The 19,432-nt window shown below is 43.5% G+C and overlaps 1 protein-coding gene across 4 annotated transcripts in view; it reads left to right on the plus strand.

Moving 5' to 3' along the window:
- Positions 1-61: 61 nt before the first annotated feature.
- Sgms1 (sphingomyelin synthase 1) overlaps positions 62-19,432 on the plus strand; it is a 324,088-nt gene continuing 304,717 nt past the window's right edge. For 3 of the 4 annotated variants that reach the window (XM_023723189.1, XM_023723161.1, XM_023723169.1), the window contains exon 1: positions 590-838. The gene's annotated coding sequence lies outside the window, so the exon portion shown is untranslated. Of the gene's footprint in view, positions 298-589; positions 839-19,432 lie in introns of those variants that run through there. The other variant, XM_023723167.1, reaches the window with a different exon arrangement.

Raw genomic sequence — 19,432 nt, forward strand, 5'->3', positions numbered from 1 at the left:
CTCGCGCGCGGGAAGCCGCCGCTCGGGCCGCGGACTGGGCATGCTCGGCGGCCGAGGCTCCGGCGGCTGGCTGGAAGCTTTCGCACCAGCGAGGCAGCGGCCGGGGCAGCGGCGGCTGGAGCGGGCAGGGCGGGCATCGGGAGGGCCGGCCCGGGAGCTGCTCTGCCCTTGGGCCCGGGAAGCCAGCCGGAGAGCGCGATCGGGCTCGGAGCCTCGACGCGACCCTGCCCCGCGTTTCAATCCGCGGCGGGGGGCTCAGCGAGCGGCATTCCAGCAGCTGCCACGACTCCGACGCGAGTGAGTCGCGGAGTGGAGGCCGAAAGCCGGCCTCCGGGTGGCGGGGGAGGGGGTGGGACCGGGGGCCGCGGCCGCGGGCCGGGCCTGAGCCGGGGGCGGCGGGCGGCCCGGGCGAGGGGGCGTGAGCGCAGCGGCGCGGTGTGCTCGCGTACCTGGCGGGCGCTTCCCGGCGCCGCCTCTGCCCTAGCGGAGGGTCGGCTTCGAGGGGGCGGGCCGCCGGCGGGCCCCCGCCAAACCGGAGCGGGGAGGAAGGCGGAGGCGTCCGTGGCCACCTTTTCCGAGGTGCTGCGTGCAGCCTGGAAGGCTGCCGGTATTCTTTTGGGGCGAGCGACGGTGGCGGGGCCGAAGAGCGGGTGGCAGGGGCCTTGGGGCTGCGCCCGCCCTGCGTCTGGGGCTGCGCCGGGGCCGACCCTCAGGTCTGGCCCTACCCCCACAACCCCGGCGGCGACGTGACAGTTGGGACCCCCGGCCACGTCGCGGCCGGCCAGGCTTCGGGGATTCCCCCACCACCGACCCTAGGTGCCCCTCGACGACGGAGCAGGTGGGCCCCTTTCCTTGGGCTCCTTGCTTCTTCACTCCAGGGCGCGCCCGGAGGGAAAGCCTGGAGGGGCCGGCAGGGCAGCCCGGGATTGGAGGTCCGGATTGGACGCTCCTCTCCCGCGGAGCGAGGGGTCTTGTCAAGGGCACAGCAGCGACGCCGACAGCCTCTCCCTCCAGGTGAACCCAGCTAGCCTGAGGCTTCGTCTGGTGGGCTGGGTAGGGTGCCTGGGTTCAGCTAACGGATTCGGTTCTGCTTAACGTTTGTTCCCTCTTCGAGTAAAGATTGAGGGCGGCTTGCCGTGGACAGAAGGAACGAAGGAATCCAGGCAGGTGCTTCTCGGATGTTTCTTTTCACCTTCAGACAGTACAGATTTAAGCGGCACACGCTTATGAAACCAAGAGGGAAAGCTGCTTTCTGAAAAGGAAATTTATTTTCTGTGTCACTGGGCCTGCCTACTATTTTAGCTCTCCTGACGTTTACCTGCCCGGGCCTTTAAAGCTGTCTGGGCAGGTTAGTTTGTTTTTTGCTTGGGAGTAAATATAGTGGTGAATGCCAGTCCTGCTGTGCTGTAAACTCCCTACGCTTCCTGGGGAGTGGGGGCTAAACATTCTGGCGGGACCAAGTGGGCAGAAAAAGAGGAGTGGGACTGGTGACGTAGGAACGGGAAGGGAGTTGCCTGGGGCTGCCCAGACGTAATAGGGTTGGCGGCTGTGGCGCTGGCGGAGCCGAGGGCTGGGCCTTTCATTGGTCCGGGTGTAGCATGTCCACGAGAGAAGCCGGCGGGGGGAGGGGTGCCTGTCTGGTCAGTGCTTCAAGGGAAGCCCGGGGATGTTTGGTGATTCAGCAGGTGGCGTTCTTCCAGCTCTGAAGCCATGCCGTGGCCAACCCGGCAGGCAGCAGAGCCTGCGCCTGCTGTCGTAGGTGCTAGCTTTGGGGGAACCTCCAGGAGCTCCCTTTGCCTCTGGCAGTTCATTTTCGGTATCCTGCTTCCTTGCTGGGTGTGGAGGCCCTGATCCTTTCACTTGTTTCTCCATCTTTCAGACGTGCTGGTTAGCCGGAGGTCTCAGCTGCTACCATGCAGTTCAGGTAGTTATTCTGTAAATAGCCCTTCCCTTGTATTTCTGCTTCAGAGGCTACAAATTATATTTTTAGTGAAATATGTTTGTGCAGCTCTTGAGTTGCTGATAGCAAAATATCTGGAAATATTAAAAAAATTAATTCAAGGTACGGAATAAATTGGCATTAAAGGGACACATTTATTAAAACATTGTTTTATTCATTGGGGGCATCTTGTACAGTGCCTGACTTGTGCTCAGTATAGGCTAATTCACCTGAAAATTTCGAAGTTTTTCAAAGTTGAAGAACATATCTGTATGCATTTTATTCATCTTTTTTTTTTTCACCTGTAGATGGAGTTGTATTGTCAACATTTTTAGAATAAAGAATATACAACACTGTGTGCTTTGCCACTTGAAGGAACTTAGTATGTTTTTATAATTATAGTTGCCTGTGTTGACTCTTCAGTTTTACCTTGAAGATGCAATTCTTTTATCTTTTCTTAATTTGTAAGTTTTGTTAAAGCTGTTATTTACATTGTGGGAGTTCCTAAGGGAGTCAGAGAAATGGGTATGCTTTAGGTACTGTCTCAGAAGTCTGCAAGACTCTTAGCATAGGACTTGGTCAGTTTTTTGTACAAAGTGCTGCTGGTGCATATCAAATATGCTTTCATTTTTGTTTTTTTGAGACAGCTTTTTAATTTGGACTGGCTTTGAATTCACTAGATAGCACGGGCTGGCTTTGAATCTTCCGAGCTCAGCCTCCCAGTGTTGGGATTACAAGGTGTTCCACCATGCCTGGCCAAATGTACTTTAACTTTTAAAACTTCATTTGCTACAAAGCGTTTCAGAAAAACTGTCAAATTCCTAACATTTACCATCCAATGAAAGGTCCTGCTTTAGAAAAGAATGAAATTTTGTGAGTAAAAAATTTTGAGTTGTTTACATAAATAATATAATTATTATTGCTCTATAATTATAATTGCTCTCTAGTTTCTGGTAAGAGGTATGGGTTCGCTCTTCTGCCACTTACTTTGGTATTGTTACTTCCTCCAGTTGTTTAGCTATTTCTTTTTCTCCCAAAGACGTACTTTCCTGGTATGGGCTTGTTTATTTAAATTAAAGCTTCATTCAGAAAGATCTGTGCATTTTCTTACATAAATTCAGTCAGTGGTAATTTTAATTTCTTGATTGTCCAGTACACTTTATCTCTTTATATGACTATTTGGTCAGTAACCATTGGAAAATGCAGTGGCCATTGTGCCTCTGTGTAGGCAAGGCAGATTATGATTGGCTTTATCTTTGCTTGTTTTAGATAGTCAAAGAGACTGCAGTAGTCAAAGCAGTCTCTCTGGAGGAACTTTCATCACATGTCTGATCGTAAAGATTTTGGTTTTTCTTTAAAGGCTTTTGGGTAGGAATAGAAATGTTTTTTTCTTGTCTTTTCCTATAGTCAAGAGGCCTACTGTTAAGTTTGCTACTTTCATGAAGCTACCTAATGACAGTAAGACCATATTTTTTTGATCAGTGCAGTTTGATGTGGGAGCAGGAGCTGAGTGGACAAAAAAGTGAAGAGAAGGCAGTAGCGGGTAGGGAGCTACGAGAGGTCTTGGTTTTGTAACTGGATGGGTGACTTCTGGTTTCAGTAAATACTTCAGGTTTCATTCCTGTCCCAAATCTGTATCTTTATAGGCAGATATACCACATGTCAAATATATATAAACAACTACTGAGAGATACAAACAGAGATCCATAGACATAAAGTCATTTGTGATTTGTGGTTGTGGGGCAGACCTCAGAAGGCACACACCCTTTGCCAAAAGTCAAGGTTCTCAACTTCTTGGCTATTAATGTCAAAGAGGGAAATTAGGTCACAGTTACAGGTTGGATTCCAGGGAATTGAAATCACCCATGGTTTGTATTTCAGAGATTCTCCTCCATTTTCAGTGCCAGTTGATCTGTCCTTTAATGATGCAAAGTTACTGGAGGCTTGAGCTGACACAGCTGTTGCTTGTGAGTGCAGGTGTGAGAGGATTTAGAGAACTTGGTAGTAGACTTCTGGTGCTGAGAATCGATTTAGCATGCCTTGTTCTTCACATCAGATCTATTCCCTCTTCTGTCAGATGAGATTTCTCTTGAGTGATACAAACGTTCTCAGGTATGTATGTATTCTTTTAAAGTTCTTGATTAATTTTATGTTTTTGATTTGCATAAGTGGAACTGATTTCGTTTGACATTTTCAGATATTCATGAAAATTGAAAGACCTTTTTTTATTTGTGAGATTCATGTTGTTATGGGTTTATCCAGTTGCATGGCCATGGCTGCTGGTTTTTAGGACTGGTCAGATATATGTCTACTACATTTTCTTGCCCATTTTACAAGTGATGGATACTTATCTCCACAGCTGCGGTAATGAGCATCCTGCTTCTGTTTTCTTAATGATGTATATGAGAGTATTTCTAGGATGGTAGTTCTCCAAGTGTGGTCCATACGCAGCTGCATCAGTATTACCTGGGGAACTTGTTAGAAATGCAATTCTAGAGCTGAGTCAGAAACTTTAGGGTAGATCCCATTAATTTGTGTTTTAACCTGGCCATCTTGAAACTGTTGATGCAGGAGAAAGTTTGAGAACCGCTTATACCACTTTAAGGGTATATGCTATCCCTATGAGTAGGATGGCTGGGTAATAAAGCACTGCAGTGTACACACTTTAGCATAGGCACAGAGCTGGATTATGTGTGCACACGAGTGCATGAGGGTACAGATCCCCACGTTCTTGCTCTGACCTTAGTCATCTATCTAATTTTACCAACATTTTGTGGCTGTCTAGTGGGATCTGGTTGTTTTATTGTGAATGCCTGTATTTCTTAGTGAATTGGATATGTGTTTACTATATTTCATTGTATTTGTTAGCCATTATGATTTCCTTGACCAATCAGTTTTTCTTTTAATGTGTTGATTTGCAGATGTTTCTTGCATATACCAGATAGTAACCTCATCCTGTCACCTGTCTATTAACTTGGTCAGTGGTAGCTTTAAAAAAGTTTTAGTTTTCTAAAGTCCAAGTCCATTAAAATTTTGCCTTATGTTGCACGTTAGCAATCTTAATACTAAGATACCAAGATATTCAATATTCTTTCATCTTTCTAGTTTTATTGTTCACTTTGAAGGCTTTACTATCTTTCATATTCACTTTTATATTGGGCCTAAGAAAAGAATATAGCTTTTTTTCCTTTTTGTTTTGTGAGACTTTTCCCCTATTAAAAAAATGTATTCTTCCTTCATATTTTTTCTGAAACTTTTGTCATACATAAGGTTACCATATATGCATAAGTCTGCTTTTTCAACTTTAAGTAGAGCTCCACTTATATAAAACAACTATAACGAAACGTGTGGTTTGTCTATTTTTGACACATGTGCATAGCTGTGAAACCACCACAGTTGGCATGCAGAGCACTTCCACTGCTGCAGAACTGCTCTTGGCCCCCCTTGCCGTCCATCTCCTCCTTTTATCCTCAGGTTGAATCAAGACTATAGTTGCCAGAAATTTATATAAATAGACTGCATAGTATATGTATTTGGTTCCTTTCACTCAACATGATTTAAAAAGTATTCTTCTTTATTTGTGCAAAAATGAACAGAACAAAATACATAATTCAACCACTTCAGGTATATAATTTAGTAGTACCATGTATGTCTATGTTGTTGTGTGACCATCAGCACTGTGTGTCCGCAAGACATTGTTATTGCCCCAAACTGAAACTGGTCCCATTAAGCTCAGCCTGCTGAATTTGAGATTCCTCATGAAAGTTTGTTTTTTTGCATTTGTCCTTTATTTTGTTCCAGTCTTCTGTCTGATTCAGTGTCAGATTCTTATTTCATTATAGTTTTGTGGCCTGGAAGAGCCCCACTTTAGCTCTTTGTCAGACCCCCACCTGGGTATGCATGGCTATTTGTTCTTCTAGGTATATTTTGGAATGCCTTTACGTTCTCAACACAGTCTAGGAAATGTGACAGGCAGTGCATCCAGATATAAGTCTTGAATGGGCAGAATCAACATCTTTTTTTATCTTCATACTGTAATTTTACTCATGAGTATAGTCATCATCTCATCTCATCTTATCTTTTCTTTTCTTCTTCTTCTTTTTTTGTTTTTTTTTTGTGGTACCGGTGATTGAACTCAGGATCTTGCGCTTGCCAGGCAAGCGCTTATTCTACTGAGCTATCTCCCCACCCCCATCCCATCTTTTAAAACAACTGTTATATAGAGTTTACAGTATTTTCTGTGTGGTAACGGTTTGGTTGTGGGGATGGAATGCAAGGTCATAAGCTTTTGGGCATGCTAAGTACATGCTATACTACTGAGTTACACCCCCAGTTTATGATACATTTTAAAATGGAGGTAACGTGATTTTAGGAAGAATTTAAGGTGGGCAGAACTGGGGCTTTGGGACAGCTCATTTAAAGTCTCCTTTCTTTCCACATCAGCCATGAGTGACGTTTGTCAGTTATTTCCCCTTTTGTTCCTTCTTCCTCAAAATGGGTAACTTGAGGGTTTAGAAGGGTTAACGTTGAAAATAGACTTGGAAACAGTGCTGCTCAGTGAAAGTTGATGTCATGCCTTCCCTGACACTGGCTTTAAATAGCATAAACTTTGTACTTTTATCTGTTTCTAAGGATTGATAACAACTATCAGAAAAGCAAAATGAGCAAGCCAGTAAATAGCATAACACTCTCCAGGTCCACATATGCAAATCCATGCTTCTGCCTAGTTTCATTGGAGTTTTCAGAAAATATGGATATTTCCAAAGAATTTTACAGTCTAGTAGGAATATACACCTAATATGCAAGGAACAATTAGAGAACTCTATGTGACAGATGGTGTATAATTAGGGTTAAGTGGTGTGGTGTTAGGGGAGTTACAAGAAGAGAAGAAGCCTGCCTTATGAGTATTCATTTGACTTGGGTGGAATTATGTTAGACAGGAGAGAAAAGGGAGGAGAAACCAAGTATAAAGAACATTTTGTCAGAAGCCCAAGGGCCCAATATTGAACCTCATGACAGTGATTTTGTGCATGGATCTAAGGGTCGTAAAATCACTGCTGTTCTCTGACTTCTAGGACAGTGATTAGTAGCGCTGTGTTTGGAGCTACAGTGTTTGGGTTTAGATCTTGGCCTTTCCATATAGGAGTTGTGCACCCTTAGGTTATATGGACCCCATGCCTCAGTTTCCTCATCTCTTCAGTGGTGTAATAACAGTAGTTGTCTTACAGTGTTATGAAAACTATGTAAGTTAACATTTATAAGGCTCTGAGTGCCTGGCACAAGTTGTGTCATCAGCTTTTATCACTGTGACAGAATACCTGAGATACTTTTTCGTTGGGTCTTGCCCTGTAGTTCAGGCAGGAACTCACTAGGTAAGTATAACTATAGTGGTTCTAATCTTTCTACCTCAGCCTCTGCAGAGCTGAGCTCACAGGTGTGTGGCACCATGCCTGGCTAGGTGCGTCTTTTAATGGAGAAGTATATCTTTTGGCTCATGATTTCAGAAGTTTAACTCCATGGGTCTTGTCCTGTGGTGAGGTAGTACATCGTGACGGGTGTATCATGGGAGAAACTGCTTGCCTCATGCAAGCTGGGATGCAAAAGAGATGGAAAGGGGCCAGGCTCCCACTCTGTCTTTCAAGAGCACACTTCCAGCAGCCACCTTCCTGCCAGTAGGCCCTACCTGCTAAAGATGCTGCTACTTTGTGATTACAGCACAAGCTGGTAGCCAAGCCTTTGACATAACGTCCTGTAGGGGACGTTTATGTTTCCAATTATAGCACAAGGTAAACAAACTATAGCTATTAGCTATTATTATGAGTACTTTTGTAAATATTTACCACTTTCCTGCTGTACCTCTCTGGAAGTGTGTGAGACCTGGTGGGGGACTATATAGTCCTATAGCACCCACTGTCTGCACAGTCCTGGGCATGCAGTAGACATCCAGGCTGCAGACTGAACAAGTAAATACTTGATGACAGTGGAGCCAGGTGCCATCTCTGTCATTCTGACGTCCTCACTCAGCACTCTAGAGTGCTACCCATCCAGAACGGAATGGAGTGGATAGCAAAAGCTGGGTGAGGAGTGTACAGAAAGCAAGTTTTATTTTGCTATATTCCTAGTTCTTGTTAGACCTTTTGGTAGAACTGTAGTAATCATAGAAGTTCACATCCATGCCAGACACTTTGTAAGTTTTTACTCCTTATGAGATACATGATAGTATCTCTTTTGGAGACAATAGAGTGAGGAACAGGTAACTTACCTTGGAAAGTAGAAGAAATGCCCTGAAAGAGTTTAGTGTTTGGGGCCCTTGCCAGTTACCAAAAATGAATAGGAGCTTATTGTAGTCAGAGTTTGCAAGGATGCAGACCCTCACTACAATTGCAATTGTGTTACACAACACATAATTTATAGAATTATTTTATAGTAGTTACCCAAAGAGTCATATGCAAAGGAAGTGCACACACTAAAGATGCAAGAATCTAGCTGAGGGTCTGATCCCACGACAATTTCTTGTGTGAGTCCAGCTGAAGGCCTAGAGCTCATAACAGTGCCCCTCATGAGTCCACCTGGAAGCCTACAGTCCACAACAATACTCATGCAGACCTGATTCATGGATCCATGCTGGGAATGCCCAAAGGTCAGTGGTGGAAGCTAGAAAGTCTGTGCCAATGGGATGAAGGATCTGTGCCAGCAGGCTGAGGGATCTATAACTGGAGCCAGGAAGCGACACCCAGGGTAAGGACCAGAGCTCCCCATAGCCATCCTCAGCATCAGCAGGGTCCTGAGCTCTTCTGACATTGAGAACAGCTGAATTCCTGTCATGAAAACAAGCTTGACAGACTCCCCCAGGAGGCTGAGCTGTGCACCATCTTCCCCTCTGGAACCAGGAAGTTGATACTCAAAGTAAGAACCAGAGCTCCCCCAAAGTGAACTGTAGCTGTTCCCAGCAACAAGGTCCCAAGCTCTGCTGATGCTGAGAACATAGCCGGAAAGCCGGCATGACAGGCTCCTCCAGGAGAACCAACAACTCCCTAACAGCACCTAAACTTCTTCCTCTCTAGTTTTGCCTCTTATGCTGCCGGTAGGAATCCTCAGGTGGGCCCCCTACACCCAGCAGCACACTGATTGAATTCAGGTGGGTGTTACAAGTTGACCACCAGTTGTCAGCCCACCACAGTACTGTTGGTGAGGACCCACCATTGTTACATAAAGAGTTGTGATACAGAATACAAAAACCAAATTCCTGTTAGTCCAAGTTTCAGATAAGGTCATAAAGTAATGTACTAGAGTGTAGTCAAAATATATAGCGACTTGTTTAAATTAAAATTTTATACAGAAGACACTGTCATTAATCCCCTTCAAAATACCTCCCTCAGGGCCATGGAGAAAGTTCAGCAGTCTAAGCGCCTGCCTTGCAAGGCCAAGCACCCAGGTTCGATCCCCAGCATCGTGTGCAGGCCCTGCCCTAGGCCCACTGAGCAGGCCACCAAAACTGGATGTGTTGGCCCACACCTGTAATCCCAGTGCTGGGAAGCTGAAGCAGGAGGATCATTATGAGTCTGAGCTATGTAATGAGACCCTGTAGCAAATACATAAATTAAAAAAGAAAAACTACTTCCCTCTTCCCCCACCCCCGCTTTGAACACATTTCACAGTTCTTGCACTTCTTTTTTTGCGGTAGGGTCTCACTATGGCTTTGAACTTGCCTCAGCCTCCCAAGTGCAGGGATTACAAGAGTAGACTATGCCTGGCATGCTGGCACTTCCTGAGCAGTTTTGGAAGTCCTTTTTCATGAGTATTTTAGCTGTGCTGTTATGGTTGCCTTGATGTCCAGAATGGGGCCCCTAGCTAGGGAGCAGGTACAGAGGCCTGTTGATGAGGCCTTGTAGTCTGGAGAAGAGGTCACTGGACAGAGGGGCTTACAAAAAAAAGAGCCTCTCCATGGCTGTCACCCAGGCCAGTCTGCCCTGGTCACCTGAGATTGAGGGAGGGCAGTGGGGGTAGTGAGAACGAGATGTGGTCTGGGCATTCCTGTGAGGTTGGGAGGACTTTGCATTTGGGAGGTGCTGGGATAATAAGGGTCTTCTGGGAAGTGAGAACCAGGAATCAAGGACCCAAGCCTCTGATTCTGAAAGTCAGCTGGGGACCTACTGAAAGCAGGGTGCTAAAGTTTAGGCCCTTTTGAGATACTGGCTTTTTCTTGTGTGAAATGAGAATGGTAATGAGTATGTTGTAAGTGCTGTGGTATGATGCCTGGGGGTAGAGAGGGACATTACATAGTTGTTGAAGTGGTCTGGGGAAATGGCAGCAGAGGGTGACCTAGAGATTGCCACCAAGAAGGGTGGCATGCCGGTTTCCTTTCCTCTCATGAAGTGGCATGTTGGCCATTCATTGGACCAGATGGACCTTAGACAGGGTTTTAAAGCTGGTGCATAGGTATTGTTTTGTGTGCCTGGCTTTGGGCCTAAGACTGTTGCTCACTCCTTGTGTTCCCACCTGATGCTGTCACAGAAACTGTCTCTCTTGTTCCTGAGCTCTCAGCTTACTCTCCTTACCTCTCTCTCTGAAATGCACAGGGAACATCCCATGTGTGTCATGGCTCCTTGGTGGACTCTTTGTGGGTATCTTCAGTCTTCAGCTTAAGCTTCAGGTCCATAGCTTTGGCTTTGGATAAGACTAAGGTTATGGTGTAGACAAAGCAAAGTATAAGCCCTATGGCATCATCTTGGCAAAGGGACCAACAGGTCATAATAAACAAATATGAAGCACATCATTTGAGCAGGAGGCAGAGCCTCTGGCGTGCCTGGAAGCACTCTACTATGCATTTCAGGCCTGTAACTTGACATTTGTTTTACCTCTGCTGTCACATAGACACAGGGACCCCTGAGTTACTTTGAAAGGCCCTGCAGAGTTAGCAGCAGCTGGACAGTGGCCCAGGTTTCCACAAGGCCTTCACCTTAGCTGGTTTTCTTCGATTTTTAAGTATAGAGCTGAAAGCATCACAACACTGAGGAGGTTCTCATTTCTCTTTTTGGCCAAGTGTTCGAAGGTCCTGTCAGTACTCTGAGGTTTTTGTTGGTGTCCATGGATGGGTTTCAGGAAGCCATCCAAATGAAATATGTCACATTTGGTGTGCATATTTAAGTGAATCTAATTTTAGAGAGCATTTAAAGCTATAATTGAATTCACCAGAAACGTGTCTGAAAGTTTCATTTTCGGACTGTGGGAGAAAAGGCAAAACTGTGCCATTGAGAGCTTTTGCCTGTGACCTTTCTGCATTTGTCAGAGGGGCTGTTGGGAAGTCCTGTCCTAAAGGAGAGAGACAAGGGTTTGCTGAGAACATCATAGCACGGATGTGTGGCATGACACTTCTGTGTTTTATAAATGGAACAGGGTCAGGTTTTCCTCTGAGGAAATAAGAGAAGCAAACGGATGTAGCTGGCTACGCTGGAAACTTGCTAACTCACAGGAAGAGAAGTGTGAGGGGAGGCAAATGAGATGCTACAGTGTGATCCTGCATGAAGAGAGGGTTTGCCTTTGGGAGGAGAAGTAGAGGACCACTGGGTGAGGAAAAGAAGTCTGAGAGCACCGCTCAGGACTTGGGCTGCTCGCGGCAGCTCTAGGAGATTCTTTTGCTTGAGAAATTCGCAGTAACTTACTGTTCATGATTACTGCCTTCTGGGCAAGGCTCTGGAGAGCAGCTTCTAAAATGATGGCGGCACAGACACTTACATACTCTTGACCCAGCCATTCTACTGTAGGAGTTTAAGAACTACTTGAGACCACTTTTTGTACCTGTTGATCATAGAAAAGATTGAAGCTTCAAATATCCAGTAAGATATTCGGGGGCGGGGGAGTTGTCTGAGTAAGTAATGTCTGTGTACATAATGGAATACTAGGCAACTTCCTTAGCAGACAAGAATAATCATAAGGTGTTCTGAAAACATTATTATGTGTAAATAAATATGTATTATCTTTGTTTAAAACTATTTAGAAGAGGCTGGCTTCCTGCCCTCAGTGACCTTTCTAGTCAGGATCTAGACCATATTGACTGTCATAAAGCATTTTTTTATAGATACTTACAAGAGGACTACAAGAGTGACACCTTGAGAGTTCTACCACCTGTACCTTTATGTCAGCTGTGTTACTGTGTCCTACTTAAGATACTACCTGTTAATAGCTATATGCCTATCCTGAAGTTGTTGATTTTCTTGAAAGTTGGAAGTGATTAAAAGGTCATACTCCACTAGGAGATCAGTACTCTCACTAGACCTCCTGCCTTGGAGATTGCCTTTCTCCCCAGTGCAAGGCTGTGTGAGTAGAAGGCTGCAGAGGCTGGGGCACTACTGTTTTGCTGGAGCTGGCCATAGCTTTACATGCGTGGGACCCCAGGCCTCACAGTGTGTAGCCTGGGTAGACTGCTCAGGGCTCCTCCACATTTGACGTAGGTGTTCACTTTCTTTTTTTCTTTCCATTGTATCTGGATTCCACACTTTCCCCTACTCTTCTTCTTTCTCCTCTTCTGTTTAAAGAATGTATAGCTAAAATGAGTTTCATTTAGAACCGTGTCACCCGTAGATAAGCACCATTATCCTTTTCCTGTACCGAATACCCTCTGATCTTTTTTTCTAAAAATATTGGATGTACACTAAATGAACATTTCAACCAAGTAATACTAAAAGCAGAATCTTTCTCTGTGTTCTTTTATTATACAGGAATAAAACAAAAGGAGTCATATTGCCAAAGCTAAATCTCACTCTTCTAGAATGGACTTCTGGGGTGGAAGCCTGGAATTTATAAACGTTTTGATAGTTTTGCTATTAAAATTGTAATAGAGTTTGGCATTGTGGTATGGAAACAGTTTCGTAGCAGCTATGATCAGTGTAGGGCATGTTTATATTACTGGGAAGCTGTTGTCTTTGAGCTCAACTGGATCAGGTGAGGTCAAGGCTTTTATTTATTTTTTGATTGTTTTGGATTATTACTTGGACTAGCTCTGTCAATATGATACACTGCATGGTAGTTCGTCTGCAGTTTAGTAATGTGTTCTCAAATGATGGACTTTTGTCTGCCTGCCAGACCTGACTATTTCCCTGGTAATGATGATGCAATTTCATTTTAGTAATTTCTCGCCCTACCTTTATGCACCGCTTGAAGGAGAAGGTATCTGGATAACCTCAGAAGCAGAGGTGAGACTGCCCTGCATCCATTTTTACCTGACATTTTAGGCACTTGCTGCTGCTTCACACAACCACTTGAAAGGAAGATACACTCCTCAGTGTTGGCTTTAGGAATATGACAGTGGAGCGGTGTAATGGCTTTAAAGAGAACAGGGCTCTTCCTGCACCTCCGTCTGCATCTTGGCTCTCACTGCTTGCACACAGATCTCAGCCTCTGCTTGGAGAAGAGTGACAGTGCTGCTGCTTAACAGAGGTGATGTAGGAAAAACATTTACCCTCACAGGCACTGCCAGCTTGCACAGTCTACTGCTGTCCCTCCCTGCAAACAGCCTCTGGGTGTGAGGAGGCACGCTCTGTTAGGAAGCGTACTGTGTCTCTGCTGCTATCTGCAAAGCACAGCCTTAGGGCTTTCTTTTATTTAAGCAACCTTTGAGAATACATAATCACCAGCCATCCCATCTTTGAATATTTTAAATACATGATAAACTCCCTTGGACTGTGATCTTGTTTGCTATTGACTAGAGGTTTTATTATAGGTGTATTTGGAATATCCACCAATGCTTGCAAATGAGTTTTTAGATGTTAACAGCACATATTAGATGTCATGTTGCGTTCATTTCACTGATGTCGTCATGCTGATGTGGTAGTGTCCTACGTGGAGATGCAGGCATTGGTTATGTGCCAGTTTAAGGGTACCAGAGTGACAGTTAAAGAAAATTCTTTGTTCTCTGTAGTCTTTGTGGCTGAACCTGACTACTAGATTTTTAGCCAGGTATGGAAACTGAAGACCACCTTGTGGATTCTTAAATATACTGCACACAGAATATTTCTCATCTACACTTTGTAAAAAAAGTACAAATATCTTTTATTTTCAAAAATTATAGTAAATAAGATCTGAAAAGTGCAATGGATACTGTGAAAGGGAAAGAAATTATTTGAAGGGAAGCAATAACTGGGATGAGGGAAAGGAGAAGAGGAAGAGGAAGGGAAAATGAAATACACATGTATATGCATAGCATAGCTAGGATAATTGCACTGCTGATTTTGCTGGCTTGTTGAAAGGAGCAGTTAATGCCTACATTTTTTTCTTTCTCCTTTTTAATCTTACAGGCTTAGTAGTTGGTAATAGGAACAACTGATTTGAAGACAATATATAATGTGATAACCATTGTTAAATTCCTATCATAATGTTTAGTGTAATTTCTAATTTTTTTCTATTTGTGTTCTCTACAAAAATTATAGCAACTATATATACACAAAACTTAACATTTGAACAAATTTAAGTATACAGTTACAATTCAGTGGCATTCAGTATATTTATGTTGTTGCACAACCATCAGGACTAAGTAATTGTCTTCAAGACTTTCAGGTCATCTCAAGCAGAAACTTGGTACTATGAAACAAGGCTTTTCCATCTTTCTTCTCCAAAGCCCCTGGCAACTACTATTCTGTTTTCTACTCTGTGTATTCACATAAGTGAATTACATAGCATTTGTCCTTTTATATCTAACTTGTTTTGCTTAGCATAATGTTTTCAAGGTTAAAGTATTGCAGTATATGTCAGAATGTCTTTCCTTTTTAAGGCTGACTGATATTCATATATACTACATTTGTATGCATGTACCAGATTTTGTTTGTGTGTTCATCCATTTGTGGACTCTTGTTTGTGCCTTTTGGCTTTTGTGAATAATGCTTCTGTAAACTGCTGTTTAGGCCAAATGTCTTTCTGTAGCTAGCTCGCTAGCTTGCTTGCTTGCTTTTCTTTTCTTTTTGTCTTTCTCTAAGATGCTGTTAAAAATATGTGCTGCCTTTCTTGTGATTGATTAATTTTACCCAGTTTGTTTGAGATGCCTTCCTTATGGACATCAAACTATGGAAACACTTTCAATAATATTTACTTAGTTGGAGGCATTGGCGTTGCTGAGGTCAGGAGTGCAGTTTCAGCTCAGGGCTGTCTTAGCAGCAGACTTGGCAGTAGCCTTGATTGAGGCAGATCAGGGCTTTTGGAAAAGAGCCTGGTGTTTCAATATCTTCTGCTCTGGTGGCTCTTGCCTATCAGTATCTCTAGAGGGAAAGTCTGGCAGTAGTTTCTGATTCCTCAGTTAGTCTTGGCAGACCTCTCTGGGGGCGCAGATACAGGTTCAGTTGCGCGCCTTTTGGTGAGCCTGTCCTGCTAAGGCTGCTCTGGTCTGGCAGTGAGGCATGATGATCAGTTTGGGATTAGCACTGAGGTTCTGGGCCACAGGCTGTGTGTGCACACTGGGCACTCTTGACTGTAATTTGTACCTCCCCCCACCTGTGCAGTAAGGGAGGCCCAGTGGAGAATACAGAGCAGGAAATTCTCACATCATTTGGCCATGCGGTGGTTTTTTGGTGTTTGGTCATTCCATAGTGACATGTCTGTAGGTACTTTATTGTAGAGATATAGGAAATGGAGGTTATGGTCCTGTGTAAGCCTGAGAAGAATAAATATGATTACTTGTGGCTTTAATGCCTATCAAATTTATTTGTTTATGTTGCCCACATTTTCTTGAGGCACATGACTGTATCTGAAGGGGGAGGCTCTTCTGTGAGTTTACTGATAGCACTGTGGATTGTGTTTTTACAAGTCTGTGCACTTGCTGCATGAGCTTTCATCGTTTTGGGGGAATGGTCTGTCTTGGCCTTTTACCAATGGGCATTTGTATGCATTTGTTTCCTAGAGGAAAAAGGATAACTGAGGTCCTTTTGTACTATTACAGTTTCAAGTGTCGTGAACTAGCTAACTTGGTCCCCACATCAGCTATCTGAGCCAACAGTCACTTGTCTGTTGAGGGTTTTTTTTTAAGGGTTGAGGTTTGTTTCATGTTATGTAGATGTAGTCAACCAGGATTGTAATGTGTGAAATCTGTTGCCCATCTTGGGAAGCCATAGTTCTAGGTCTCCTTGGGCTGTCAGGGTAGCAGTATGTTTCCTTGACTGTCCTTGGAGTTTGTTTGTTTGTTTCTTTCCTCTCCTTTTGTGATGTTTAAGTCCTCTGCATTTCAGTTTTTTTTTTTTTTTTTTTTTTTTTTTTATCTTCCTGTGGTTCCCTTTTAGGCCTCTTCCCTGCCACTTCTGCCTGAACTGTATCTATCAGTGTTCTCCCCAGTTTGGCCCCCACCGTAGAGGGCTCTGATGATATGGCTTTGATGGAAACATTTTCTTACTGCCGAGGAGGAAGGGTCAAAGCAGTTCTGTCTGCTGGATCTTGTGATTGTGTGGAAGTGATGATGAAAGTACAGAGCCTTCCTCCCCATCCCCAGGGCCTCTGTTTTAGGAATAGACTCCAGAGGTCAGAAATACTGATGTGTAGGTTAAATCTGACTTTTTCTCATTTTTCTGATCTGTATCTCATTTCCAGTATAGTTAGTGTAATCATTACTGCAATAAATGATAGCATTTATTTTAAGCTTTATGGTACTTGAATTTTTGAAAATTTCGTAAATCATTAAACCCCAACCTCAACCTGCATTTCCTTGCTTTGTAGTTGCCCTCCCTCTCCATCTACATAAATAGGATAAGTTTTGTACACCTTGGCAGTAATAAGTGTTCAGACATTAATAGCACTAGAAAATCACTTTGAGAATTCATTTTGTTTTATTTTACATTTTTTTTTTTTTTTTGGAACCGGGAATTGAACTCAGGCCCTTGCACTTGCCAGGGAAGTGCTTATTCTACTGGGCCATTTCCCTGGCCCCTTATTTTACATTTTGTTGTTGCTTATATTGTTAAGTTCATTCAGATGTTATGGCTATTCAGTTAAAAAGCACTTATGTAGCACTCTGCATGGCGGAGGCTGGAAGACCTCAAGTTAGAGCACAGCCTGGAAACTTAGTGGTTTAGTGAGACCCTGTCCTCCGCATACAAAACGGGCTGCGGATAGAGCTCAGTGCCAGAGCCCTGCATTGGATCACCAGCAATACTAATACTACTACTACTACTAATAATAATAATAATAATAATGACAACAGCAACAGCAGTAATAATGGGCTGTGGGCAGCACAGTGGTAGACCTCTTGTTCCATTCATGAGGTACTGGATTTCACCCCAGCACTGTCAAGGATGGTGGGTGGGGAGTGATGTTTCTTTCATGACTGCAGTATATTGTACTGTTTGGTTTTCTTTTTTATGTATTTAGGACATTTCTTTACCTCTCAAATTTTGTTTTGAGTTAGTATTTGGTATTTCTGATACTATGCAGTGCAAGACTATAATTGCTTAGAATTTTTTTTTAATTTACTGACCTGCCTATTAGAGATTTTTTTTCTGTGTAAAATTCATTCATTTGAGCTGCAGCTACAGCTTTGTGGTAGTGTTTGACTCACGTGCTCAAAGCCCTGAGGTAGAGCCTTAGCACTGCCAGAAGAGAGGGAGAGAGACAGAGAAAGACAGAGACAGACAGATGGAGACAGAGAGACAGAGAATTTGAAATAAGCTTATTTTTTAAAAAATATTTGTTCATTCATTCATTTGGTACAGGGTCTCGCTACTCAGCTCAGACTCCTAGTGATCCTCCTGTGTCAGCCTCCCTAGTACTGGGATTATAGGTGTGTGCCACCATGCCTGGTTTTAGTGGCCAGCATGGCACAGTGCCAGCATAGCATGCAGTACCGAGGTTCGAACACAGGTCCTTGCACTTGTAGGCAGGCACCTAGACCAGCAAGCTATCTCTTTGGCTCAGATTCACTTATTTATGGAGGCCAGAAATGTTGGCGAAATGAGAGGGAATATCAGACAGGGAGAAGCAAATGTCCTAGTGAAAACAAAACCAAGGTTTCTGGCTCTTGTCAGAGGTGAATTTGCGTGCAATGAGATTCCTAGATGCTGAATTAATTGCTTGTTGAAATGTGGATTTCCTCAATCGTAATGTAGGGATAATGCTTTTCCTCCATGTTAGTTATGGGGTCACATCTGTAAATCCTAAGCACATTGCAGGACTAGAATATTTAGTTATTATCAGGGCATCTTCTCCTGTGAATAAAATGTATTAGAAATGGCTATGACTTTGTTATTTTTTAATCATTTACCATTCCAGAGGATATGAAAGTGAAAATGAGGAAATTCTATACTAAGAACCTCTTCTAATTATCAGGTGAACTCAGTAGTCTGAATTTTTTCATTTTTTTCAATGGTGGAGCATAATGTTAAAAACAAATCAATTATAGTAACCTTTTCTGTATCCAGAATCCATTAAAATGTGTGAGGAACCATTTTTTTTGTCCCCTGGAGAGTAGAAACTTTATATTTATTTATTTTTTTTACTAACATTTTTGGTGTCATTGAAATATCTGAAATGATCAGAAAAATATGGAGAATAATACAGTGACTACCCAGCTCCCGGTTTTTTATTAACATGATTTTGGTATCAGGAATTGAACTCAAGATCTTGCTCTTGCTAGGGAGGACCTTGTACCAGTGAGCTGTATCCCCAGCCCCGTATTAATATTTTGATGTGTTTGCTTTATACATACATATGTACATAGCATATATATGTATGTATATAGAGTTTTCTTTAAAAAATAGCACATTCTTACTGGACTGTAAGTTCAGAGAGCTTGCTGTTGGGTCATTTCTCTCTTCTAGGCAGAATAGTTCCTGGTAAGTAGCAGGCTCCTAATAAAGTTAGTATATCTTTTCCAATAGTCCTTGCCTTCCTTTTTTCCCCCCTTTGGTACTAAGGATTGAGTCTAGGGAATGCTGAGCACTTCCTCTAGCCCTTTTTTAAATTTAGGGACTAGAGAAGTCTGGCTGAGTTTCCTAGGTTGGCTTTGAACTTGCCATCCTCCTGCCTCAGCCTCTCCAACCCACCCCCCACATTGACAGGTTATCGGCCAGAAATACAAATGTTGCTTGATAAAAACTGCCCTCAAGGAACTTTTATTTCTGACACAGGCAGGACAAGTAAGTGCAGAGACAGTGCCCTTGGGACCAGAACATCTCCCTCAGTTTGTAGAGCACAGAACAGAATGGCCTTGAAGGAGCCAGGGTTGGGACGTGCTTTCCAGGTACACTGGACAGTTGAACTGAAGCTCAGCAGTAGGAGCAGTGTTTACAGAGACTAGAACTGTGTAGATTAGGGCTGTCTGGACTCTGTGTCCGAGGGAAGTATCAGGAGAGCAGTGACTAGAAAGCTGGTAAGGTGAATCTTTGCAACAAGTTGGGGAATACTAGATCTTGCATGGCACAGAATAACGTATGTGATGGAAAACTGACATCTGAAAGTGGGTGATCATACTGTGATACATTAAGAAATACATATTTTAGGGGCTGGGGATACAGCTCAGCGGCA

The sequence above is a fragment of the Octodon degus genome, unplaced genomic scaffold, assembly GCF_000260255.1.
Source record: "Octodon degus isolate 3935 unplaced genomic scaffold, OctDeg1.0 scaffold00005, whole genome shotgun sequence".
Classification (NCBI taxonomy): Eukaryota; Metazoa; Chordata; class Mammalia; order Rodentia; family Octodontidae; genus Octodon; species Octodon degus.